The sequence below is a fragment of the Crotalus tigris genome, unplaced genomic scaffold, assembly GCF_016545835.1.
Source record: "Crotalus tigris isolate CLP2741 ecotype Arizona unplaced genomic scaffold, ASM1654583v1 scf7180000017753.6788120, whole genome shotgun sequence".
Lineage (NCBI taxonomy): Eukaryota > Metazoa > Chordata > Lepidosauria > Squamata > Viperidae > Crotalus > Crotalus tigris.
In genome coordinates this window covers 5,340,293-5,363,145 of record NW_024096615.1, presented here as the reverse complement: position 1 = coordinate 5,363,145, position 22,853 = coordinate 5,340,293, and the positions used below count along the sequence as shown (strand labels likewise).

At 39.9% G+C, this 22,853-nt stretch overlaps 1 protein-coding gene across 7 annotated transcripts in view; it reads left to right on the top strand.

Moving 5' to 3' along the window:
- ZMIZ1 (zinc finger MIZ-type containing 1) overlaps positions 1-22,853 on the top strand; it is a 328,745-nt gene that overhangs the window by 82,584 nt on the left and 223,308 nt on the right. For 6 of the 7 annotated variants that reach the window (XM_039340775.1, XM_039340782.1, XM_039340781.1 and 3 more), the window contains one exon: positions 12,068-12,175. The gene's annotated coding sequence lies outside the window, so the exon portion shown is untranslated. Of the gene's footprint in view, positions 1-12,067; positions 12,176-17,448; positions 17,880-22,853 lie in introns of those variants that run through there. The other variant, XM_039340777.1, reaches the window with a different exon arrangement.

The following is a 22,853-nucleotide window of genomic DNA, read 5'->3' as shown; positions in this document are numbered from 1 at the left end:
AAAGCTTTTAAAAGGATGAAAATATTAAGCTGCAGGAAATGGGAGGAAATTCTTCTCTCTGTAGCAGGTTCCAGTTCCTCATTGATCTAAGTCTCCAGAGAATCAGCCCTGGAAAGAAAGCAAAGAATATTGATTGATTTATCATCCAGGAGCAAGGCCACAGAGGAAAATTACATTTACTACTGGCAATTGATGGAAATTGGCTATTCTGCCTGACAGTCCTCAGCAGGACAGGTGGACAAGAGAAGCAGCAACGGTAGTCCTATGCCATCTCTGGAGGTGACAGGAAGCAGGTATCCCAATCAACAGGCTGTAGGGTAGGGTCTAATTTAATCTGGGTTTTAGGAAAAAAAAAAGTTGCTAGGAAGCTGGAATAAGAAACCACTAGTTGAAATTGCATAAGAAGTCACAAATTCTCCCTTTGTCTGTCTTTGACTCCATCAAAAAACTCTTCAAATATTCTTAGAAAAGGCAGAGGTGATGAAGGACAGTCTTTGAACCAAACCGTAGGTGAGATTCAACTATATCTTTTTTTAAAGCAGTGTGAAACTGTTTGAAGGTTATTATAGCACAGTGGTTCTCAACCTGTGGGTCGGGACCCCATTTGGGGTCGAATGACCATTTCTCGGGGATCGCCAAACCATGCTGTCTGCCATTTTTTCCCTTTTCCCTAGCTATCCTACTCCCTCTTATTGGTGGCCACACCCACTTGGGGGTCACCACAACATGGGGAACTGTATTATGGGGTCACGGCATTAGAAAGGTTGAGGATCACTGTTATAGCAGAACTTCACTTCTCTCCTCTCCTCCCATGTCCCTCTCTTCTCTCCCCCTTCTCCTCTCCTCTCCTCTCTCCTCTCCTCTCCCCCCAGGTCCCCTCTCCTCTCTCCCCCTTCTCCTCTCCCCCTTCTCCTCTCCTCTCCCTTCCTCTCCTCTCCCTTCCTCTCCCCTCCCCTCCCCTCCCCTCCCCTCTCCTCTCCTCTCCTCCCCTCCCCTCCCCTCCCCTCCCCTCTCCTCTCCTCTCCTCTCCTCTTCTCTTCTCTTCTCTTCCCTCTTCTCCTTTCCCCTCTCCTCTCCTCTCTTAATTCTGCATGATTCTGTATTTATTTTTGCCATATTTATGTAGTTTATATCAGAGGTGGTGACCCTTTGAGAGCTGTATGAAACAAAAATTCATTTTAATGTATTGTCACTTTGTACATTCAAAGTGACAATAAAGTTATTATTCTATTCTACTCTTCCTCCATTCTCCTTCCTCCCCTCCTCTCCCCTCCCCTCTCCTGTCCTCCATTTCTCCCATCTCTCTACTTTGAAGCATTATTTTGAAACGTTGGAAAGATCTACATTTAGCTTTGCCACCTTCAGTGGAAACCCAGTTTTGCATTGGGAACTCCATCACCTCAGTGAAGGTCCCAGGTTTGACTTGGGATCAAGCCAAACCCAATGTGCCTCTCTCACCATTGTCTGTAATTGCTCCATTTGTCAGGATTTTCATGTTGTGGCAGATTTATATTTTAAAAAACACCTTAGTTCATCATATCCTTTGCTTTTTTCTTACCAAATTGGTATGCCTAGCTGCTTTTGTTATTGCTTTTGTTATCAGGAGGATTGAAAATGTAAAACCTTCTTTCATTTTCACTCTTCTTTGCTGATCCTCTCAAAATCAGTGATTTATGTTCTTCTCGTAATGGCATTAAGTAATAATAAAAAAAGATGTAAGCATGTGATGTATTCTGCGTTGAGGACCTGATCAACGTTTTGGGCCAAGTTGGAGGGCTGCAGCCAATCTGTGGGTTGGTTTGTTTTTTAGCCCTTCTTAATTTTCTCAATTATTGTTTTGTTCTAATTTGAAAGGGTAACACTGACGTGCAACATTTTGTTTTTCCTAAAATTGATGCTAGCAAAGATATGGGAAAGATATTTAGTAGTGAACACGCTAAATCTCTTAGGATCATGATGTGACAACTAGAAAATATTTAAGAACAACTACAGTATGTTAGGGTTGCTCAAACATAAGGGCTCAGAAAAAGAAAAATGTATTTCATGAATGAAGGCGAATATTCGTGTTCCAGGATAAAGGTTGCAGGATCTAATCTGGATCGGTCACCAGAGATTTTGTATTCTGAGTTTTTGGACTCGTTCTGGAGCCCATCTTCAGGGAATTTCTCTCTAGCCATTAGAGCAGCGGTTCTCAACCTGTGGGTCGGGACCCCATTTGGGGTCGAATGACCATTTCACGGGGGTCGCCAAACAACGCAGTCAGCCATTTTTTTACCCTTTTCCTTAGCTGTGCTACTCCCTTTTATTCTATTGGCTTTTGAAAGCCAATAGAATAGAACCTCTTGAATAGAGTCTAATTCTATTGGCTTTCAAAAGCCAATAGGAATTGTCCAGGCTGTCTCTGCCCTGCTGAGCTCGCCAAAAGTCCCATTCTGCAAACGGTGCTGCACCAGTTGAGTAGTCCTCAACTTACAACCGGTTGAGTAGTCCTCGACTTACGACCGGTTGGGGGTCGCGGCATTAAAAAGGTTGAGAACCACTTCATTAGAGAGAAGTTTAGAGAACTTCTCACTCTAACTTCTAACTCCCTATGGGAGTGATTCCTTGATTAACAATCTAATGATCAGCCCGATCAACAGTCTAATCAAGGAATCACCAAGGCAATGACAAAGCAAGCAATTTGTTTATAAACAGGAATCAGACCCTACTCCCTTGTAGCCCTGATGTTGATACTTAGCTGGGTAATGAAACATCTGCAAGAAACCAACCAAGCTCAGAGAGCACCAAGGACCCCTTCATTTCAACCCGGAGCTACAAATATTCTCTACTAGCGGCAGTTTAGAACTGGCTCAAAGGTTTCATATAGATGTAGAATCGTACAAATGTCTGGCAAATCTAGGTTTTCAAGCATCTATCCACCGTACTCCATCTCTGCGCAGATTCCCTTGACTTTTTCTCTTGATGAACCTTGGCTACTGGTGATGCACAGACATAAACATTCTCCCCCTTTAAGCTGTGGCTTGCAAACCCCCATCAAACCAAGGATTTCCGTCCCTCTTTTGGAAGACGATGCTGTTTTCCATCCTAGTCTGTTGAAGCGATCTTTCCTGGTGAAAGGGAAGGAAGAAACAGGAAAAAGCCAAAGAAAGATTGGCAGTTTTTCTACGCGAGGCTTAAGAGATGTGGGGGAATAATAGAACTTCTGAGGGTATTTTTTGTCGATTGCCTGATGGGTTTGGGGTAAGTGGCATCATGCAGGATGACAGCTATAAAATTAGATAATCGGCTAATCGCTGGCAAATTAGCCTCATGTCTTTTGCAGAGAACAAATATGGTATTTATGTAAAAGTTGTTAATAGTTTCTGCCTTTTTTAATTGGCAGAAATAAATGCAAAATGCATGATAATTAGGCAGCTGATGAATTCAGTTGTACAATTATGCCTAAAGCTATGCCCTAGCACTTAATGTTGGATGCTCAGAGCAATCAAAGAGAGCCTATTTATATGGTTTATTTATAAAACAAAGTTGCAGATGAAGTAACAGAGGCAGATAGACCTATAATGGGGGAGTTTGTAGTCAGGATTTTAACGCGCAAGCAATGCATACTGGCTTGGTAACTTGATTTTTCTTCCATTTTTTGTCCCCCACTCCAAGTTGACAGCTATCAAATGTTGTGATTAATATTCCAAAACAAACCCTCTGGACATTTGTGTGCCTATTATTCTGTTTATCATATACATTATGGTGCAATTCTGAAAAGTTTCCTTTGGAGAATGGCCGTATCAAAATGAGGTTGTTTTTTTTAATTAACACATGTATATCGGTCACAATTTAGGATCTAACTTATTCACAGTAATCATAGAGTGCCCCATTATATTAAAAAAAGTGTTCCTGTGCCATTTCAAAACTTTTCATTCTATTCTCCCAAAATTAAATATAAAAAATACACAGAGAAGAGACCACCACATCAGAATATCCTGTTCTGTTCTGATCCGGTCCGGTACGGTCAGAGTCCAGTCCAGTCCAGTCCACTATTCTATTCTATTCTATTCTATTCTATTCTATTCTATTCTATTCTATTCTATTCTATTCTATTCTATTTCCTTATTTCTATTCTATTCTATTCTATTCTATTTCCTTATTTCTATTCTATTCTATTCTATTCTATTCTATTCCATTCCATTCCATTCGATTCCATTCCATTCCATTCGATTCCATTCCATTCTATTCTATTCTATTCTATTCCATTCCATTCCATTCCATTCATTATTTCATTCTATTCTATTCTATTCTATTCTATTCTATTCTATTCTATTCTATTCTATTCTATTCTATTCTATTCTATTCTATTCTATTCTATTTCCTTATTTCTATTCTATTCTATTCTATTCTATTTCCTTATTTCTATTCTATTCTATTCTATTCTATTCTATTCCATTCCATTCCATTCGATTCCATTCCATTCCATTCGATTCCATTCCATTCTATTCTATTCTATTCTATTCCATTCCATTCCATTCCATTCATTATTTCATTCTATTCTATTCTATTCTATTCTATTCTATTCTATTCTATTCTATTCTATTCTATTCTATTCTAGAATTTATTTATTTATTTATTTATTTTGGTTTATCTGAGGTCCGTGGCCTCCCTTAAAAATTGGACCAATACCTCAAACAGACAGCTAGTAAAATTAATTGGAACGTATGTTTTTGCTGTACACAGACATCAGCTGACCTATGCTTTAGTTGTCATCTTTTAAAACTTCCCTGGCAAATAGAAATTTGTCATTGGAGAAAGGATGGCGGACAGCAGCAGTAAACCAATTAAGTTCAGGAGAAGATCACACGCAACTTCATTTTACATTTATTGGCAGCTATCAGAAAGGATTTTTTTGTAACTATCTGGGAATGAGAGAGAGAAAGAATTGGCAAACCCAGATAGGTTGCTATTTGTGGTTTTGTTTTGTTTTTGTTTTTAAAAAACATACTGTATCTTATAAAACCCATATAAGAAAGAAGTTCTCTTTTTTTTCTTGTTCTACTCTTTTTCTCTACCATTGGCATGTTTATTCTCTCTAGCTGTAGCAGACCTGAAAGTGTGCTTCTAATTGCTTGGAATTTTTGGCAAGGGACAAGATGCCACACATGTTTGCTGGCCTGGACATTTATAACTTGCAGCTGGTCTCTTCAGGTCTCATCACACCCTGCTAAACTAACGTAGGTTTGTCAAACACTATCATCCCTTCCTTTCTTTCCCTTTAAAAGAAAGAAAGAAAGAAAGAAAGAAAAGGACAAACTTTTTTTTGGGGAAAAGACAATTTGGTTGAGTTTTTGCCATCTGTAATGTGGGTTTTTATGGTCTCCAGTCCCATCTTCCCCTAAAAATTGATTGTCCCAAGCCAAGAATTGATGATAATTTTTAGTCCAAGCCATCTGCAAGATTTCAGGTGAAGGGGAACAGCAACCAAATAATATAGAATAAAACAGGTGTAAAAACCAACTCATTTGCACAGATCTGTTCCAATCTTATAAAGCACTCACATTAATATACTTACCTTAAGAGCAAATGCCATTAAGCTCTGCTAGGTTCCTTTTGAGCACAAATATAGAGAATTGTGTTGTAAATTGATTTTCCCAGCTGCTCTAATGGCTTTTAGAGAAATATTTGGCCAGTGGTTTCTAACGAAATTATAAAATAAGAGTCTCCAGTTCCAGATATTTTTTGCCACTATGTCTTTATAGCTCCATATTGTCCAGTTGTCTCCTTTGGACATAAGTTCTCTTCTTAATTGTCATGCATCTGAAAAAAAAAACTAAATTATGATGTGGATTCTTAGCTTCTAGAGCTTCTGAACAGATGTGCATAGTGACAGTTTGACCCTAGACAGTGTAAATAAATATGGTCTCCTTGATGGTCATTCATAATTGAGAATTTGGTTGAGGGAACGTTGAGGAATGTTGAGGGACGTTTAGTAGCAGTGGACACTGAATTATTGAATTATTTGGCTGCCTTGAGCTGTATATGGAGATGCTGATCAATCTTGGACGGTCAGCCTCTGAAGGTTAAGGTTTGAAGAACTTTTGCACATACACACACACACACACAAATAAATTATTGCTTGAAAAATGCAACAAACAAATGTTAACCAAGCAAAACTGGAAGGTTTCAAAAATAAAAAGAAGAGGCTTACCACTGTATACATTCTAAAGAAATATTGCACCTCAGTTTAATTATAAAAAAGCAACCAGAGAGCCCTATTGTCCATTTTTAGTAACTTAATATGAGAGCCAAATCAAAGGCCAAAGGTGTTTACTTCTTTCAAAGCAAATGTTAATATACACAGTATTAGTGGCATGTTATTATCTTTTCTTTTTGCAGATTTTTTCCCCTAAATAGATAAAATCCAAATTTTAAGAATATAATTCAGTCATCCCTTGACATCTATATTATCTTGATTTTTTTATATCTTGATTCCCTAGCTAAAATCTTATTGACAAGCTTAAGAATTGTGAATCCATAGGGAACAGCCAGAAGAAATGTTTATGTCATGTGTTAATGTACTTTCACACTTATTACACTCTCTAGGATATGCCCAGAGATATCATGAGAGCTGCAGACTTTGCTTTAGTTGCCAATAAGTTTCTGAAACTTTTGTTTCTGAAACCTAGATTGTGACAGACTGAGGTTCCAACAGAAGAGAATACGTATAGCTCAGGGTTAAACTGTGGTGTCCTCAGAGCTCTCTAAATTTGGTGGTTTTCTTGAAGATTTCATTACCAAACTAGGTAACACCATCAGTGCATCGTGAGTGTACCAAAGACCACGCAGACGGGTGTTCATGTCCATTGGTAGCCACTGGATGATTGTGAGCCTATTATTCTCCCTCAGTCAAACCTACTGCACATGTTGTGGTAGTTAAATCATTCCCTTACAATCCTAGAGGAACAAATGGGATATAAATCTAATAAATATCCCCTTGTTGGTTGTAAGCAGTCACCAACAGACCTGCCCTGGAACAAAGGCACAATAAGATTTGAGTTTGTTCAATGTTTTTCTTGATGCTCACTCTGATACACTGAACCACGCTTGACAGTGTCATATTTTACATGAAAGCAGCCCATGGTTTATCAACAGCTTAGCATAAAGCATATATGATTGCCTGGTACATCTTATCTGTAGCTGAAGAGTCTGTTAGGATTCCTCTGGAAATCAAGGCTTGGCATGGTTCTAAATGAGTCCCATCTCCTGAGACTCTTGTGGAATAATTCAGTGCTGAGAAAAGTAAGAGGGATCTTGGAGTCCTAGTTGACAGTCACTTAAATGTGACCCAGCCGTGTGCGGCAGCTGCCAAAAAAACCCAGTTCAATCCTAGACTGCATCAACAAAGGGATAGAATCAAGATCAAGTGAAGTGTTAATACCACTTTACAGTGCCTTGCTAAGACCACACTTGGACTATTGCATCCAGTTTTGGTCACCACAATATAAAAAAGATGTTGAGACTCTGGAAAGAGTGCAGAGAAGAGCAGCAAGGATGATTAGGAGGCTAAAACATATGAAGAATGGTCGCTGGAACTGGGTATGGCTAGTCTAGTGAAAAGAAGGACCAGGGATGATATGATAGCAATGTTCCAAATTTGAGGGGCTGCTACAAAGAAGAGGGGGGGGGGTGTCAATCTATTCTCCAAAGCAACCAAGGGCAGGACAAGAAGCAATCCTGGATGGAAACTAATCAAGGAGAGAAGCAATCTAGAAGTAAGACATTTCCTAATAGTGAGAACAACTAAGCAGTGGAACGGCTTTGCCTTCAGAAGTTGTGGGTGCTCCATCATTGGAGGTTTTTAAGAAGACGCTGGACAGCCACTTGTCTGGAATTGTACAGGGTCTCCTGTTTGAGCAGGGGGTTGGACTAGAAGACCTCCAAGATCCCTTCCAACTCTGTTCTTTTGTTATTATTCTGAGAAATCAGGCTGCAGTCAGGTCACATCTGAGGATCCCTTTCCAGCATGTACAGCTGCAGACCTCACAAAGCATCTGTTTACTTGGCACTGAGAGTAAATTGGAAGGGAGTAAACTTCTGACAGGAAATAAAGAATGACCTATGACACAGCTTGCTTGTGTCTTTTTAAACAGTGACACCAAAGCAGCAAAACCTCTGGAGAGATTTGAGATCGGCAGCCCAGAATGGAGGCCAGCTTAGGCTGGGCAACCATGGCTGAGCCAGGGTCTGGGACCTTTTACTACTCAATAGGTCCGCTAGACTTTTGACTGGAGGATTGGGGCTAAGATTGGTTCTAGCCGTGCTCTGAAGCCGGATGGCAAGGCTATTCTCTAGAAAGTTGCCAGGAAAATATTTTACCATGCTAGGGGAAACTAGAATGAAAAATAATCATCTTTTGAACACTGAGGATCAGCTGTGCAAACCCGCCAGCAGCATACAAATTTCTCAGCTTTTGTGTTGTGGGAAAAGTCTACAAGCCAGGGTGTGGATGCCCTAGCTGGGGGAGCATGTTTTCAAAGAGTGATCCCTCCGTTTAAATGCTACCGTTGATGCCTTTTGGTTGATTTAGCTTAATAAAACTTGCAATCAGATCTCAGTAAATGTATCTTTTTGAGTTACTCGTTGGTAACAATTGCTAGCAATTCCTTTTTTTAAAAAAAATGTATTTTTAGGATTTCTTTCCCTATTACAGTAAAATTGTATTGGCAAAATAGTGTGAAAAATAAGCAAACTCTATTCCGGAATGGTCTAAATCCTGAGTTTTATTCTATATAGAATAGAATACAAATATAAATTCTATTCCAGAATGGTCTGAAATCCTAAATAACAAATTCATCGGCCAGTTAAGCTAAAGTAAGTTTTTAGTTCTACAAAGAAGTTTCCTTCCTTTATTATTTTTCAGAAATCTTCCTTCCTTCCTTCCTTCCTTCCTTCCTTCCTTCCTTCCTTCCTTCCTTCCTTCCTTCCTTCCTTCCTTCCTTCCTTCCTTCCTTCCACCCTCCCTCCCTCTTGCTATATTCCATCCATGAGAAATTAGATAGCTGTCACTCTAATTTAGGTTTTCTTTCAGATGTAGATTGTTTAATCTGTGCTCAAGATACAGGAAACAAGAATGCATCATATTGAGTTCTTCTACGCCAGTGAAGCCTAGGAGATGATGGGAGCGAACAGTTCAGATTTGTGTGCATCCTGTGGTTAATGAAGGCAGGAACACAATTTGCTATCGGCTATTTCTTGTATTTTACCCCCATTCCATCCTCCTCCCTCCAGAACCATCCATTGTGAATGACGTAAATATACGATTGGTTTTTTTCTTTTAGTGTTTGCCTAAAAGGTAGATCATTTTTTTCCTGATTTGTTTTTCCAAAAGGGTCTGGAAGCCAGTTGTGTTAATTGCCTAGCTGTAGTCTTTGCTGCTATCTATAGTTGTTTTAAAAGGGGAGAGGGAATTTTCCATAAGCTCTTGATATCAGTTGGCTAGAGACCAATTTTCACATTAGTACAGGAGCTTTTTCCATGGTTCCACCCTGTCCAAACCTAACGTTAATGCTATTCTTTACCAAGATTTGGATGTAGTTGCTGACACCACCGTGAGTCTTATAAATCAACCCTGTCACTTCTGTGTCATTTCCACCCCCCCCCCACATTTACAAACAAAATACAAGCACCAGGAGAGAACTGACCATAGAACTGAAACCTTTCTGATGTGAGAACTGGGTCACGGATGTATTTTGTCCCTTAATTTATCTAAACTGAATGTTAAATCACTGCTGATGACGTGGCTATTGTCCTGCCGTTTTCTTGACCACAGTGTACGAAACTGGTTTGCTATTGGCTTCCGTTGAGATGCTTTTTTGAGTGCCTTAACTAGACTACAGCCCTGGAGTATCCTAGGCTCCCATCTTTAGCTTTTGGAAGATCAAGGTTGGTTAGATGCTAACACCTGCTTTGTAACTATAGTGAATGAAAAACACAAAGCACGGCAACAGAAGACTCTGGAACGGGCTGTTTGGTACAGTAATTGTTGAAGGTTTGTTGACAACAGTTGAAAGTTTTCTGCCAAGGCTTAGTAGAAAACTTTCTGAACAGTATTTCTGTTTTTGCTGTAAGAAAAGTCAAAGAGCTTCTTCGCTTTGCTTCCCTTCCTCTTTTCCTTCCTCCTTCCCCTGTTTCCCTTCTCCTCCCCTTCCCTTTTCACTTCCTCTTTCCCTTCTTTCCCCTCTCCACTTCCTCTTTTCCTCCCCTCCCCTTCCCTCTTCTTCCTCTTTCCCTTCCCTTTCTTCCTTCCCCTCTTCTTCCCTCTTCCCTTCCTCTTTCCCTTCCTCCTTCCCTTGTTTCCCCTCTCCTTCCCTTCCCTCTTCACTTCCTCTTTCCCTTCTTTACCCTCTCCTCTTCACTTCCTCTTTTCCTCCCCTCCCCTCTTCTTCCTCTTTCCCTTCCCTTTCTTCCTTCCCCTCTTCTTTCCTTTTCCCTTCTTCTTTCCCTTCCCTTCCTTTTCCCTCCTCTCCCCTCCCCACCCCTTCCCTTCCTCTTTTCCCTATAAAATTTTCATTAAAACTTTTAAACAAAAAAGATAAAAAACTAACACAAACTAACATAAAGTAGGGAAAAAGAAATAAAAATGAAAGAAATCAAAGAAACAATCAAAGGGCAAGAAAAGAAAAGATGAAAAAAATAGAAATATTTTAAAAAGTCCATTTCAATATTCCTCCCAGCAGATATAAGTATATATTTTATTTTAACCTCTTTCTATAATTACATCTTCCTATAATTCGACCTGTCTAATCATCAAAGCCATTAATCACGTTTATTTTTTTCATGAAATCCATAACAGGCAGAATTCCAGCCACCAATAAGTATGTCTTTCAAAGAGATCAATTTATCCGTTTTGGCCAAAACGGTCAACTTCACCAACCATTCCTCCATGGTGGGCAGTGTTGAATTTTCCAAACACCCAGTGCATATTCAGAGTGCACAGAGATAACAACAACAACAACAACAACAACAACAAAGGACAACCACAGATGTAGTTTAAAACACGTATACATTCAGAACAATACAGTGTCAGAGAAAGCCCGAGCCTGTTGCTTAGTAATGTGTGAAATAGCCTTTGGAGAGTTACGTTTAATAAATGTTGGAAATGTATTTAATTTTAACAATGCACGTGCGGCCAGTTCGAATAACAGAGAAGACGTCTACTCATTCAAGCAGTTTACTCATTTGGGCAATAGAAGAATGAAATTGTGAATCCAATAGAAGTTCTACTTCTGAGAGAGAGAGAGGGAGGGAGGGAAGGAGAGAGAGAGAGAGAGAGAGAGAGAGAGAGAGAGAGAGAGAGAGAGAGAGAGAGAGAGAGAGAGAGAGAGAGAGCAAGTGGTACTTTTCTCTTATGAATCAGGAATCCTGATCTAAAGTGAGAATTAAAGGTTCAATTTGAAATATTCCATCTTACCTAATAGTTTCATGTCCTCTCGCCTGAAAAAACTTTCTAGAATAGAATAGAATGTAAAACCCACCTAACCACCGTCTCTTTTAGCAGGGTAAATTTTGGGCCCGACTGTGGTCCTTAGTGGAGGACTACTGTATTTATAAAAGTTGGGAGGGCGTGATATTGAGGAAAATCACATTCCTTCCTCAGTTTTCTCCAAGGATTGTTGTCCAGTTCAGTGCGGCTTAGCACCCAGTGGGGCAACTTGCCACAGCCAACGCACTGTGGTCAACTCACCACGGCCATCTTGCTGAAGAACAACTTGCCATGGCCAACATGTCACGGGACAACTTCCTGTGGGACAATTTATCGGTTATATTCAATTGTTGAAAATAAATTTTAAAAAAATATTTTAATTTTTGCCATTCACATTTCATTCTGTCCCTCCCTTTGCATCCTTTCTTTAACGATTCTATCTCACTGTTTCTTTGGTAGTAGTGTAACTCTTCTCCCAGCGCAAGTTGGCCTTGGTGAGTTGGCCATGGTGACTTTTCTATAGACCCTGCTTAGCAAGAGACAAAGTTCACATGGAATAATATTTTTTTTAAATTTTTTTCTTCTTTTCTTCCCATCCAGAAAGAATCTGAGGAACTTACTGTACAAGATCACATTTGCCTTTTTTTAAAAAAAAAACAACAAGCAAGTGGGAGAGACGATTCAAACCAGCAATTTTTTCCCTAAATGGTGAGTCATCCAATCCGCAGTGATACAGAGTATGATATCATTTGAGGATATTGCTGTACTACAGGACTTTAGATTTCTATAGAAATTACAAGTGGTCGTAACTTACTAGCATGATTTGAGCATTGCGATTACTATTCTATTTTTTTAAAAAAATACATTTTCCAAAATTAATACGGGTGGTCATTTATTTATTTATTTATGAGACTTATATACCGCTTTAAGTGCAAGCACTCTCTAAGCGGTGTACACCAGTAAGCAATGTATATATATATATTTACATTGCCCCCAACAATCTGGGTCCTCATTTTACCTACCCCAGAAGGATGGAAGGCTGAGTCAACCTTGAGCCGGTGAGATTTGAACCGCTGACCTGCTGAACACAGTCAGCTAAAGTGGCTTGCTTGTAATTAATAATTTGCTTTTAAATAATTAAAGGACTTTTGGTATCGTTGGCCATGGATGGATATTGCTGTATATCAGATGAAGGGAATTTTTATGCATTCACCTTCCAGCCAGGCTTGCAAATATTTAGTCTCTCTTTGGAAGCGAGGAATAATCTGTGCAAAAGAGTTTGCTGCAGACACAATGACAGGCTGAGAAATTTAAGCTTCCAGCTTCTCCCTAGATAAATGAAAGTGCTAGGAGAAGAAGCTATTGGAATGGAAGATTTGTCATTAATCATTGGGATGACAGTTTGTTGATGGGTTTGAATTAACCCTGAGAGAATCTGAATATTATGAATTTCTTTGCGGCACCGTTATTGATAAATTGTGGGAGGTTTAAGACCAGCTTTAAATATTGTTTTTCTTCCACTACATTTTTGTAGTTGAGCAAATGTTTCCCCTTATTGGTTCTGGGTCTCACCACACTCATGATTAGCTTATGAACCACAACATTTTACTAGCCGTGGCCAGAAAAAAAAAAGACTGTGGATTTGGTCTAGTTAAGCTTGGATAGTTTTGAATCTCGTGGTCCTCCAGACATGATGGCAGGACCTCCCTTATTCGCCTGAAGGCAGGACAAGAATCAGGGGATGAAAACTAATGAAAGAGAGAAGCAACCTAGAACAAAGGAGAAATTTCCTGCCAGTGACAACATCCGTCCACATCAGTGGAAAGTTGTGGGTACTCCATCACTGAATCAGAATCAGAATAGAGCTGGAAGGGACCTAGTCCAAATCCTTGCTCAAGCAGGAGACCCCATGCCATTTCAGACACGTGGCTGTCCAGTCTCTTGTTAAAAACCTCCAGTGAGGGAGCACCCAAAACTTGTGAAGGCAAAGCTTCTTCCCCTGGTTGATTGTCCTCACTGTTAGGAAGTTTCTCCTTAATTCCAGGTTGCTTCTCTCCTTGATTAGTTTCCATCCGTTGTTTCTTGTCTTTGCCTTTTTGGTGCTTTGCTTACCCCCTCTTCTTTGTGGCAGCCCCTCAAACACTGCCGTCGTGTAACCCCAGTTCCTGCAACTGTTCTTCAGATGTTTTTGTCTCCAGGACCTTAATCATCCTAGTTGCTCTTCTCTGCACTTTTTCCAAAGTCTCAACATCTTTGTTGTAATGTGGTGATCAAAATTGGATGCAGTGCTCCAGCTAGGGTCCTACTAAGGTTTTATAAAGTGGTATTAATACTCCACGTGATTTTGATTTTTATGGAATCAAATTCTACTGGAGGCTTTTAAGAAGAGACTGGACAACCATTTGTCTGAAATGGTCTAGGGTCTCCTGCTTGAGCAGGGGGTTGGACTAGAAGACCTCCAAGGTCCCTTCCAATGTGTTATGCTATTATTCTATAACAGTGTTATTGTAAAAGAAAGGTGAGGAGGAATAATTAGTAGAAGGGAATGTATTAACTAAGGCGAAATCGTGGGCGCTCCATCACTGGAGGTTTTTAAGAAGAGGCTAGACAGTCACTTGTCTGAGATGCTATAGGTTCTCCTGCTTGAGCAGGGGGCTGGACTAGAAGACCTCCAAGGTCCCTTCCAGCTCTATTCTATTCTATTCTATTCTATTCTATTCTATTCTATTCTATTCTATTCTATTCTATTCCTTCTAAGAAATATTCTATTCTATTCTATTCTATTCTATTCTATTCTATTCTATTCTATTCTATTCTATTCTATTCTATTCTTCTAAGAAATATTCTATTCTATTCTATTCTATTCTATTCTTCTAAGAAATATTCTATTCTATTCTATTCTATTCTATTCTATTCTATTCTATTCTTCTAAGAAATATTCTATTCTATTCTATTCTATTCTATTCTATTCTTCTAAGAAATATTCTATTCTATTCTATTCTATTCTATTCTATTCTATTCTATTCTATTCTATTCTATTCTATTCCTGCTCAGAAGGAGCTCATTTTTGGAGACCCATCTACAGAAGCCGAGGCTTTCATTGTTCCTTTGTTTTGGGAGCTGCTTGGTACTTTTCAAGAAAGAGACACAGAGGGCAATTCGGAGGGCACGGAGGGCATCCTGTGGTTTTTTTTTCCAGTATTAAATCGTCTTCATGCTTCAGTTGAGTGTGCCGGATAGGAGTCTGCAGATGGCTTTGAGGCAATTCATCTATTTATCTTCCTATTGCCTCTAAGTTACCTTGAAGCGAAAGAGGATGGTTGCTAAGCAACTGCTCCCATGCCTTCTCCGGCTTCTAAGATAATCATTAGACCAGCTGTCTGAAAGAGGAGAACATCTGCAGGAAAAGGGGATTAGATCTGGCTTAATAAGCTGACCCTCATAAATAACTGGGCCTAATGATAACCTAGCATGGAAGTCCAAAAAAACAACCAAAAATCGACCCTCTCTTGCTACTTTTCCGTGAAACTCAAGGAGGTTATTTTTATGTTCATTCCTTTCTTCTCATACGTTTATTCCTCCTCGACCAAATTTGAGCCTGGAGCCCCCTTTCTGATTTACTTAATGGCCATGGAGGTTAGTCCTTGTGTTTGGTACCTGTGCTGAAAACCACAAGTAGCCCTTGACATTCAACCGTTCATTTAATGACCGTTCGGAATTACAACGGCACGGACTTACGACCGACCATTTTTCACGCTTGCGACCGTGGCAGCCTCCCCGTGGCCACGGGATCAAAATTCAGATGCTAGGTTCAACTGGTTCATGTTTATGACGGTTGCAATGTTCAGGGCCCTTCAAATTACATAGCAAATTAATAAATTCAATTACATAGTACCACAGGAGTAAATTACACAGTACCACAGTTGTTCAGTGAATCTGGATTCCCCATTGACGTTGCTTATCAGAAGGTGGCAAAAAATGATATTTTTGTGTCCTTCTGATGACCAAAGTCAATGGGGAAGTCAGATTCACTGAACAACTGTGGTACTAATTTAATAACTGTAGTGACTACTTAACCACAGTGGCAGGAAAGGTCGTATTAGCCATTTTGGGCTCAGTTTTGGTCGTAAGCTGAGACTCCCTGTAATGTACTAGGATGGAAAGATGAATACTATAGACCAGCTATGTAATTTAGACTCCTATCCCTGGTATAGAGCATTTTTTGTGTAACTGTATTAATTGGGATGATAATGGGTGTACTTTTCTAGGTGTTAAAAAACATGAACTTATGGAAACAAGAGTCAGTTGATTGGGCATCTTAGCTTTGTATCTATTAACGGTGTAACTATTTTTAACACTAAAAATCAGCTTTATGCAAAAGAAAATAGGAGAAATGTTGTGTATAAATGTTCTGTTAAGCAGTTGGAAATTCAAGCAATTTGTTTCTGAGTAATCATCTCACTTTTAACCGATTAACAAAGAAACCCACTGATTTAAAAACTAAAATACAAGTTTAACACAGATGCTTTCTTGTTCCAGAGCTGACCTGGCTTCAAAATAAATGCCTTGTTGTAAATTCAGTTGTGGTAGTGTAGTGAATATTTAGGAAGACGTCTGTGGCCACGTCATTGGCCCAGGTTGCCCTTGTATGAAGAATCCTCTTATTTCTGGGCCCATTGCTAGCAATAAGCTATTAGGAGGAAATTCTACACAATTATAATGCAGAATAACAGAGTTGGAAACGATCTTGGGGTTCTTCTAATCCAACCCCCAGTTCAAGCAGGAGACCCTAGACCGGTGATGGCGAACCTTTTAGAGACCGAGTGCCCAAAACCTGGCCCCACCCCCACCCTGTCCCCCACCCCGCAGGGCCACTCACTGCCTCCAGGGCCTGCCAATCATCCAGACAGCCCAGCAGCGCCATGACCACACCCTCTGCCCACGCCCCGCAGCATCAACTGTGCGGGATGGGGCGTGAGGGCAGAGTCCTGTCCATGCTGCCTGGCTGCCATGTCCTGGGCTGCGCTGCTCCTTGTGGGCCACGCTCGGGGGTGACTCTCCTCCAGGGGGGCTGCTGGTGGGTGAGGAGAGGGTCGTGGGGGGAGGCGAGGCTGGGGCAACGGCACGTGTGCCCACAGAGAGGACTCCGAGTGCCACCTCTGGCACACGTGCCATAGGTTCGCCACCACTGCCCTAGACCATTCCAGACAAATGGCTTCTTCTTGAAAACCTCCAGTGATGGAGCACCCACAACTTCTGGATGTAAGCAGTTCCACTGATTAATTGTTCTCACTGTCAGGAAATTTCTCCTTAGTTCTAGGTTGGATGTATCTTTAATGATTGTCCTTCTGTTACTTCTTGTCCTGCCCTCAGGTTCTATAGGGAGTAAATTGACCCCCCTCTTCTCTGTGACAGCCCTTCAAATATCTTGTCTCTCCTAAGCTTTCTCTGAAAGCTTTTTCTATGTCTGAAATGGTATAGGTCCTCCTGCCTGAGCAAGGGGCTAGACTAGAAGACCTCCAAGGTCCCTTCCAGAATCTGTTCTGTTCCGTTCCGTATTCCATTCCGTTCCGTTCTATTCTATTCTGTTCTGTTCTGTTCTGTTCTGTATTCCATTCCATTTTGTTCTATATTCCATTCCATTCCATTCTATAATATTTTATTCTGTTCTGTATTCCATTCCATTCTGTTCTGTATTCCATTCCATTCCGTTCCATTCTGTTCTGTTCTGTTCTGTATTCCATTCCATTCCATTCCATTCTATTCTATTCTATTCTGTTCTATTCTGTATTCCATTCCATTCCATCCCATCCCATCCCATCCCATCCCATCCCATTCCATTCCATTCCATTCCATTCCATTCCATTCTATTCTATTCTATTCTATTCTATTCTATTCTATTCTATTCTATTCTATTCTATTCTATTCCATTCTGTATTCCATTCCGTTCTGTTCTGTATTCTATTCCATTCCATTCCACTCAACCTTACCAAGCCCAGCTCTTTTTCTATGCCTCCATTCCTTTACACATCTACGTATAAGGCAAGGCTGGAGTTAAACAGCATCTCTGTCGCATGTGTCCCTCAGATCCCTGAGAAATTACTCCATACCCTTTTGCCTTGTGAGAGCATTCTGGCTTAACCACATTTCTCTGAGCTCTGACATGTCAACGGTGCGGAGATGGAAGTGGCTGCTGAACTCGGTACATTGCTGCACGCGAGCTCGGCTCCCTTGGGTATAAATACATGTTGTTATAAAAGGAAGATGACGGTCAGCAGCATGATCCCTGGCGTGTTGGGATCTTCTCCCTGGAACTGCTCACAATGACTCTCCTATCCTGCGATCATATCTCTGGCGTGATTCTAAGGACACAGCAGTTCCCAGCCTGTTGTGGAAAACCACACCGGAGGAGGTACAAATGAATGCTGTGGGGTTCCTTGTGTTCAGGGCAGGGTGGAGAGCTTTCTGGCAGTTTTTCTCATTTACACACAAACGCACCCACAAATACACTCACACACAAGCACACCCGTGATCTGTAATGTGACTAATCACTCCTTTTCTCAAAACAAGTATTCTTCTTTGGGGTGAATTTTACTTTTACGTAGTGAAAAGGGAAGGCTTCAGTTTGCATGTGATGCTTACACACTTAGAAGAAGCTTCAGCAAAGTTTAAAATAGTCAGTTTCAGTTTGTTTTGTTTACCAAACTACCATTGCTGATTGAATATAGCTAGATTGCTTTAAATCCTTGATGGAAAACATAGTTTGTTTAGTTTGATAAACTAGCATTGCTGATTGTATATATCTAGATTGCTTTGAATCCTTGATAGTAAACATAGTTTGTTTAGTTTAGCAAACTATTATTGCTATTTGAATATACCCAGATTGTTTTGAGTCCTGGAAGAAAACATTGTTTAGTTTAGCAAACTACATTGCTGATTGAATATATCTAATTAGCATTGAATCCTTGATAGTGAACATACTTTGTTTAGTTTAGCAAATTCATTGCTGATTGAATATGTCTAGATTGCGTTGAATCCTTGATAGTAAACATAGTTTGTTTTGTTTAGCAAACTCTGATTGCTGATTGAATATGTCTAGATTGGTATGAATCCTTGATAGTAAACATGGTTTGTTTAGTATAGCAAACTATAATTGCTGATTGAATATATCTAGATTGCTTTGAATCAATCAATCAGAATAGAGCTGGAAGGGACCTTGGAGGTCTTCTAGTCCAACCCCTTTCTCAAGCAAGAAATCCTATACCCTTTCAGATAGGTGGCTGTCCAGTCTCTTCTTGAAAACATCCAGAGATGGAGCACCCACAACTTCTGAAGGCAACCTGTTCCTCTGGTTGATTGTCCTCAATGTTAGGAAGTTTCTCCTTAGTTCTAGGTTGCTTCTTTCCTTGATTAGTTTCCATCCCTTGCTTCTTGTCTTGTCTTCCGGTGCTTTCGAGAATAGCTTGACTCCCTCTTCTTTGGGGCAGCCCCTGAGATCCTGGAAGACTCGTCCTTCTCTTCATTAAACTAGACATACCCAATTCCTGCAACCGTTCTTCATATGTTTTTGTCTCCAGGTCCTTAATCATCTTAGTTGCTCTTTGTTGTACTTTTTTCCAAAGTCTCAATAACTTTTTTGTAATGTGGTGACCAAAACTGGATGCAGTATTCCAGGTGTGGCCTTACTAAGGCTTTATAAAGCGGTACTAACACCTTGCGTGATCTTGATTCTATGCCTCTGTTTATACAACCAAGGATTGTATTAGCTTTCTTGGTTGCTACCAAACAGTGCTGGCTCATGTTTAAGTGATTGTCCACTAGGACTTCAAGGTCCCTCTCAGAGTTACTGTTTTTGAGCCAGGTTTCACCTAATCTGTACTTGTATTTTTGGTTTTTCCTGCCCCGGTGTAAAACCTTGCTTTTCTCCACATTAAATTTCATTTTGTTGGATAGGGTCTATTGTTCAAGTCTGTCAAGTTCTTTTTGGATCCTGACTTTGTCTTCTGGGGTGTTCGCTACTCCTGCCAGCTTAGTGTCATTGCAAATTTGATGAATTCCCCGTTATTCTCCTAAGTTCATTTATGAAGATATGGAAGAGTACTGGGCCTAAGATGGAATCTTGTGGTATCCCACTGCTTACTTCCCTCCATGTAGATGTAGTACCATTAAGGACTACTCATGGAGTATTGTTTGTCAGCCAGTTACAAATCCATCTGGTGGTGATGCTGTCTATCCCACATTTTTCTAGTTTATAAAGAAATAGATTGTGGTCTACTTGCTGAAGTCCAAATATGCTATGTCCAGAGCATTTTGCTGGTCTACTAATTTAGCCCTTTTGTCAAAGAATGAAATAAGATTGGTTTGGCCTGATGTGCTTGCTACTAGTTATAACTTTATTTGTTTCTAGATGTTCACAGATCTTTTTTTTGATTATTTTTTCCAATATCTTCCCAGGTATTGGTGTTTGGCTGATTGGTCTGTTGTTTCCTGGGTCTGTTCCCCCCCTTTTTTTTGAAGATGGGAACCACATCAGCTCTTTTTCAATCTTCTGGTAGTTCCCCAGTGCTCCAGGATTTTTGAAAGATATGGTACAATGGTTCTGAGATAACATCTGCCAGTTCCTTCAGAACTCTGGGATGTAATCCTTCAGGACTCTGGGATGTAATCGATCAGGTCCTGGTGATTTATATTCATCAAGGTCAGACAAGTGTTCTCTTACCATTTTATTGCTTATTTTAATTTTTATTTCTAGTCTGTCTTTTAGAGTTGAGTTTTTGGTAGGTTGGGCTATAATTTTCCTTTGTGTGAAGATTGATGCAAAGAATGAGTTAAGCAGCTCTGCTTTCTCTCTACTACCTGTTACTTCTTTGCCATTTTCTCTCTTTAGTGGACTGACTGTTTCCTTGACTTTTTTCTGGTTATTTGTATGTTGAAAGAAACTTTTTATTATTATTATCATTGGCTTTTGTTGCAAGTCTTTGTTCATTCTGAGCCTTTGCTTTCCTATCTTCATCTTTGCAGATTCGGGCTACCTGCTGATATTCTGCCTTAGTTATGTGTCCCTCTTTCCATTTTTTGTATTTGTTATTTTTGTCTTTCAGTTTATCAAGAAAGATCTTTGTGCAGTCATGCTGGTTTCTTCTTGGATTTCTTTTTCAATGGAATTGTATTGGCCTGGGCTTTTATGTCCATATTTTTCAGTGTTTCCCATACTTATTGAGTTATCCAAGACACTGATTGGATTATATGCTATTGCTTGTGTTTGCATTATATTGAATTCCAATACGATGTGGTCACTGTCGCCCAAGGTTCCAGCAGTTTCAACTCCCTCTATCACTTCTTCTCGATTAGTAAGAATTAGATCCAGAATGGCTTTTCTTCTAGTGCCCTCCTCTACCTTTTGGATGACAAAGTTGTCCCCTAAGTTGGTGAGGAATCTGTTCGATCTCCCACTTGCTGCAGAGTTAGTCTCCCAGTTGTTATCCTTCTTAGGAAACATGGTTTGTTTAATTTACCAAACTATTATTGCTGATTAAATATATCTACATTGCATTGAATCCTTGATAGTAAACATAATCTGTTTAGTTTAGCAAACTATCATTGCGGATTGAATATATCTAGATTACTATGAATCCTTCATAGTAAACACAGTGTAGTTTAACAAACTATCATTGCTGATTAAATATATCTAGACTGCTTTCAGTCTGGAAGTAAACATTGCTAAGTTTAGCAAACTATCATTACTGATTAAATATATTGAGATTATGCTGAATCCTTAAATCCTTGTTTAGTTAGCAAACTAGCATTTCTGATTGAATATATGTAGGCTGCTTTGAATTCTTGATAGTAAAGAATGTTTAGTTCAGCAAACGATCATTGCTAATTTAATATATCTAGATTCCTTTCAATGCTTGATAGTAAACATTGTTAGTTTACTAAACCATCATTGCGGATTGAATATATCTATATTCAATCCTTGATAGTAAACATAATTTGTTTAGTTTAGCAAACTAGCATTGCTGATTGAATATAGATTTCTTTGAATCCTGGAAGTAAACAGTTTTGAGGTTAGGAACCTATCATTCCTGATTGAATATAACTAGATTCTCTGAATCCTTTATAGTAAACATTGTTTAGTTTACGAAACCAGCATTGCTGATAGAATATATCTAGATTGCTTTGAATCCTTGATAGTAAACATGGTTTGTTTAGTTTAACAAATTATCGTTCCTGATTGAGTATATCTAGATTGCTTTGAATCCAGTTTCCCTTGACATTGTACAAACCCACAAACAGAGGCATTTCTCCACATTCTTAAGTGGCCAAACCTCCCCTTTTCCCCACTCATCTCCAAAAGAACAGGATGAGAAACCTAGATCTTGCCTACCGTAGCAAAATTTATGACATCAATAGTTGTGCTTAGACAATAAAATGAATGTATGCATGGATTTTTCATTGCCGCAAATGCCAGCAACTTAAAGGATCATGCAGCAACTCAGACATCTGAGAATAATAACTTCACAATAAAGGATAATGCACTAAACCAGTGGTTCTCAACCTTTTTAATGCCGCGACCCCCAACCGGTCATAAGTTGAGGACTACTCAACCGGTCGTAAGTCGAGGACTACCCAACTGGTGCAGCACCGTTTGCAGAATGGGACTTTTGGCGGGCTCAGCAGGGCAGAGACAGCCTGGATAATTCCTATTGGCTTTTGAAAGCCAATAGAATTAGACTCTATTCAAGAGAGTCTATTCTATTGGCTTTCAAAAGCCAATAGAATAAAAGGGAGTAGCACAGCTAAGGAAAAAGGGGAAAAATGGAGGACTGCGTTGTTTGGCGACCCCCGTGAAATGGTCGTTCGACCCCAAATGGGGTCCCAACCCACAGGTTGAGAACCACTGCACTAAACTTGGGTGGACACTGGAAAATCTCTTTTGCCAGTGCGACCTTGTTATTGTTGCCGCCGTGCAAAATATTGCTGTTTTACAGATAGCAGCAGGCTGTTGATCCGAAAATAAAAGAGTGAGCAGAATTCATTGGGGGTGACCTGGAAAGTTTGCCCAAAGGGGCACAACATGACATGGCATAATACGCCCAATTCTTTGAAGGCCTTTTTTGTGAGAAGATTATGTGAACTTCACATGCAGTCAGGTATGAAGAATCAGGACCATGCCACACAGTTAAGTTCCAGTTAATAAGATTTATTGCTCAAGCCCATACACCAGGGTGTCAAACTGCTGGCCCACTGGCCGGATACGTTATGCCAAAACCGCGCCCACCCTATCGCTGGCAATGGGAAAAAAGTCGCGATACATCATGTCACGTCATGTGATGTTGCAAGTTTGACACTCCTGCTATACAAAATAATCTAGTCAACTAACTGG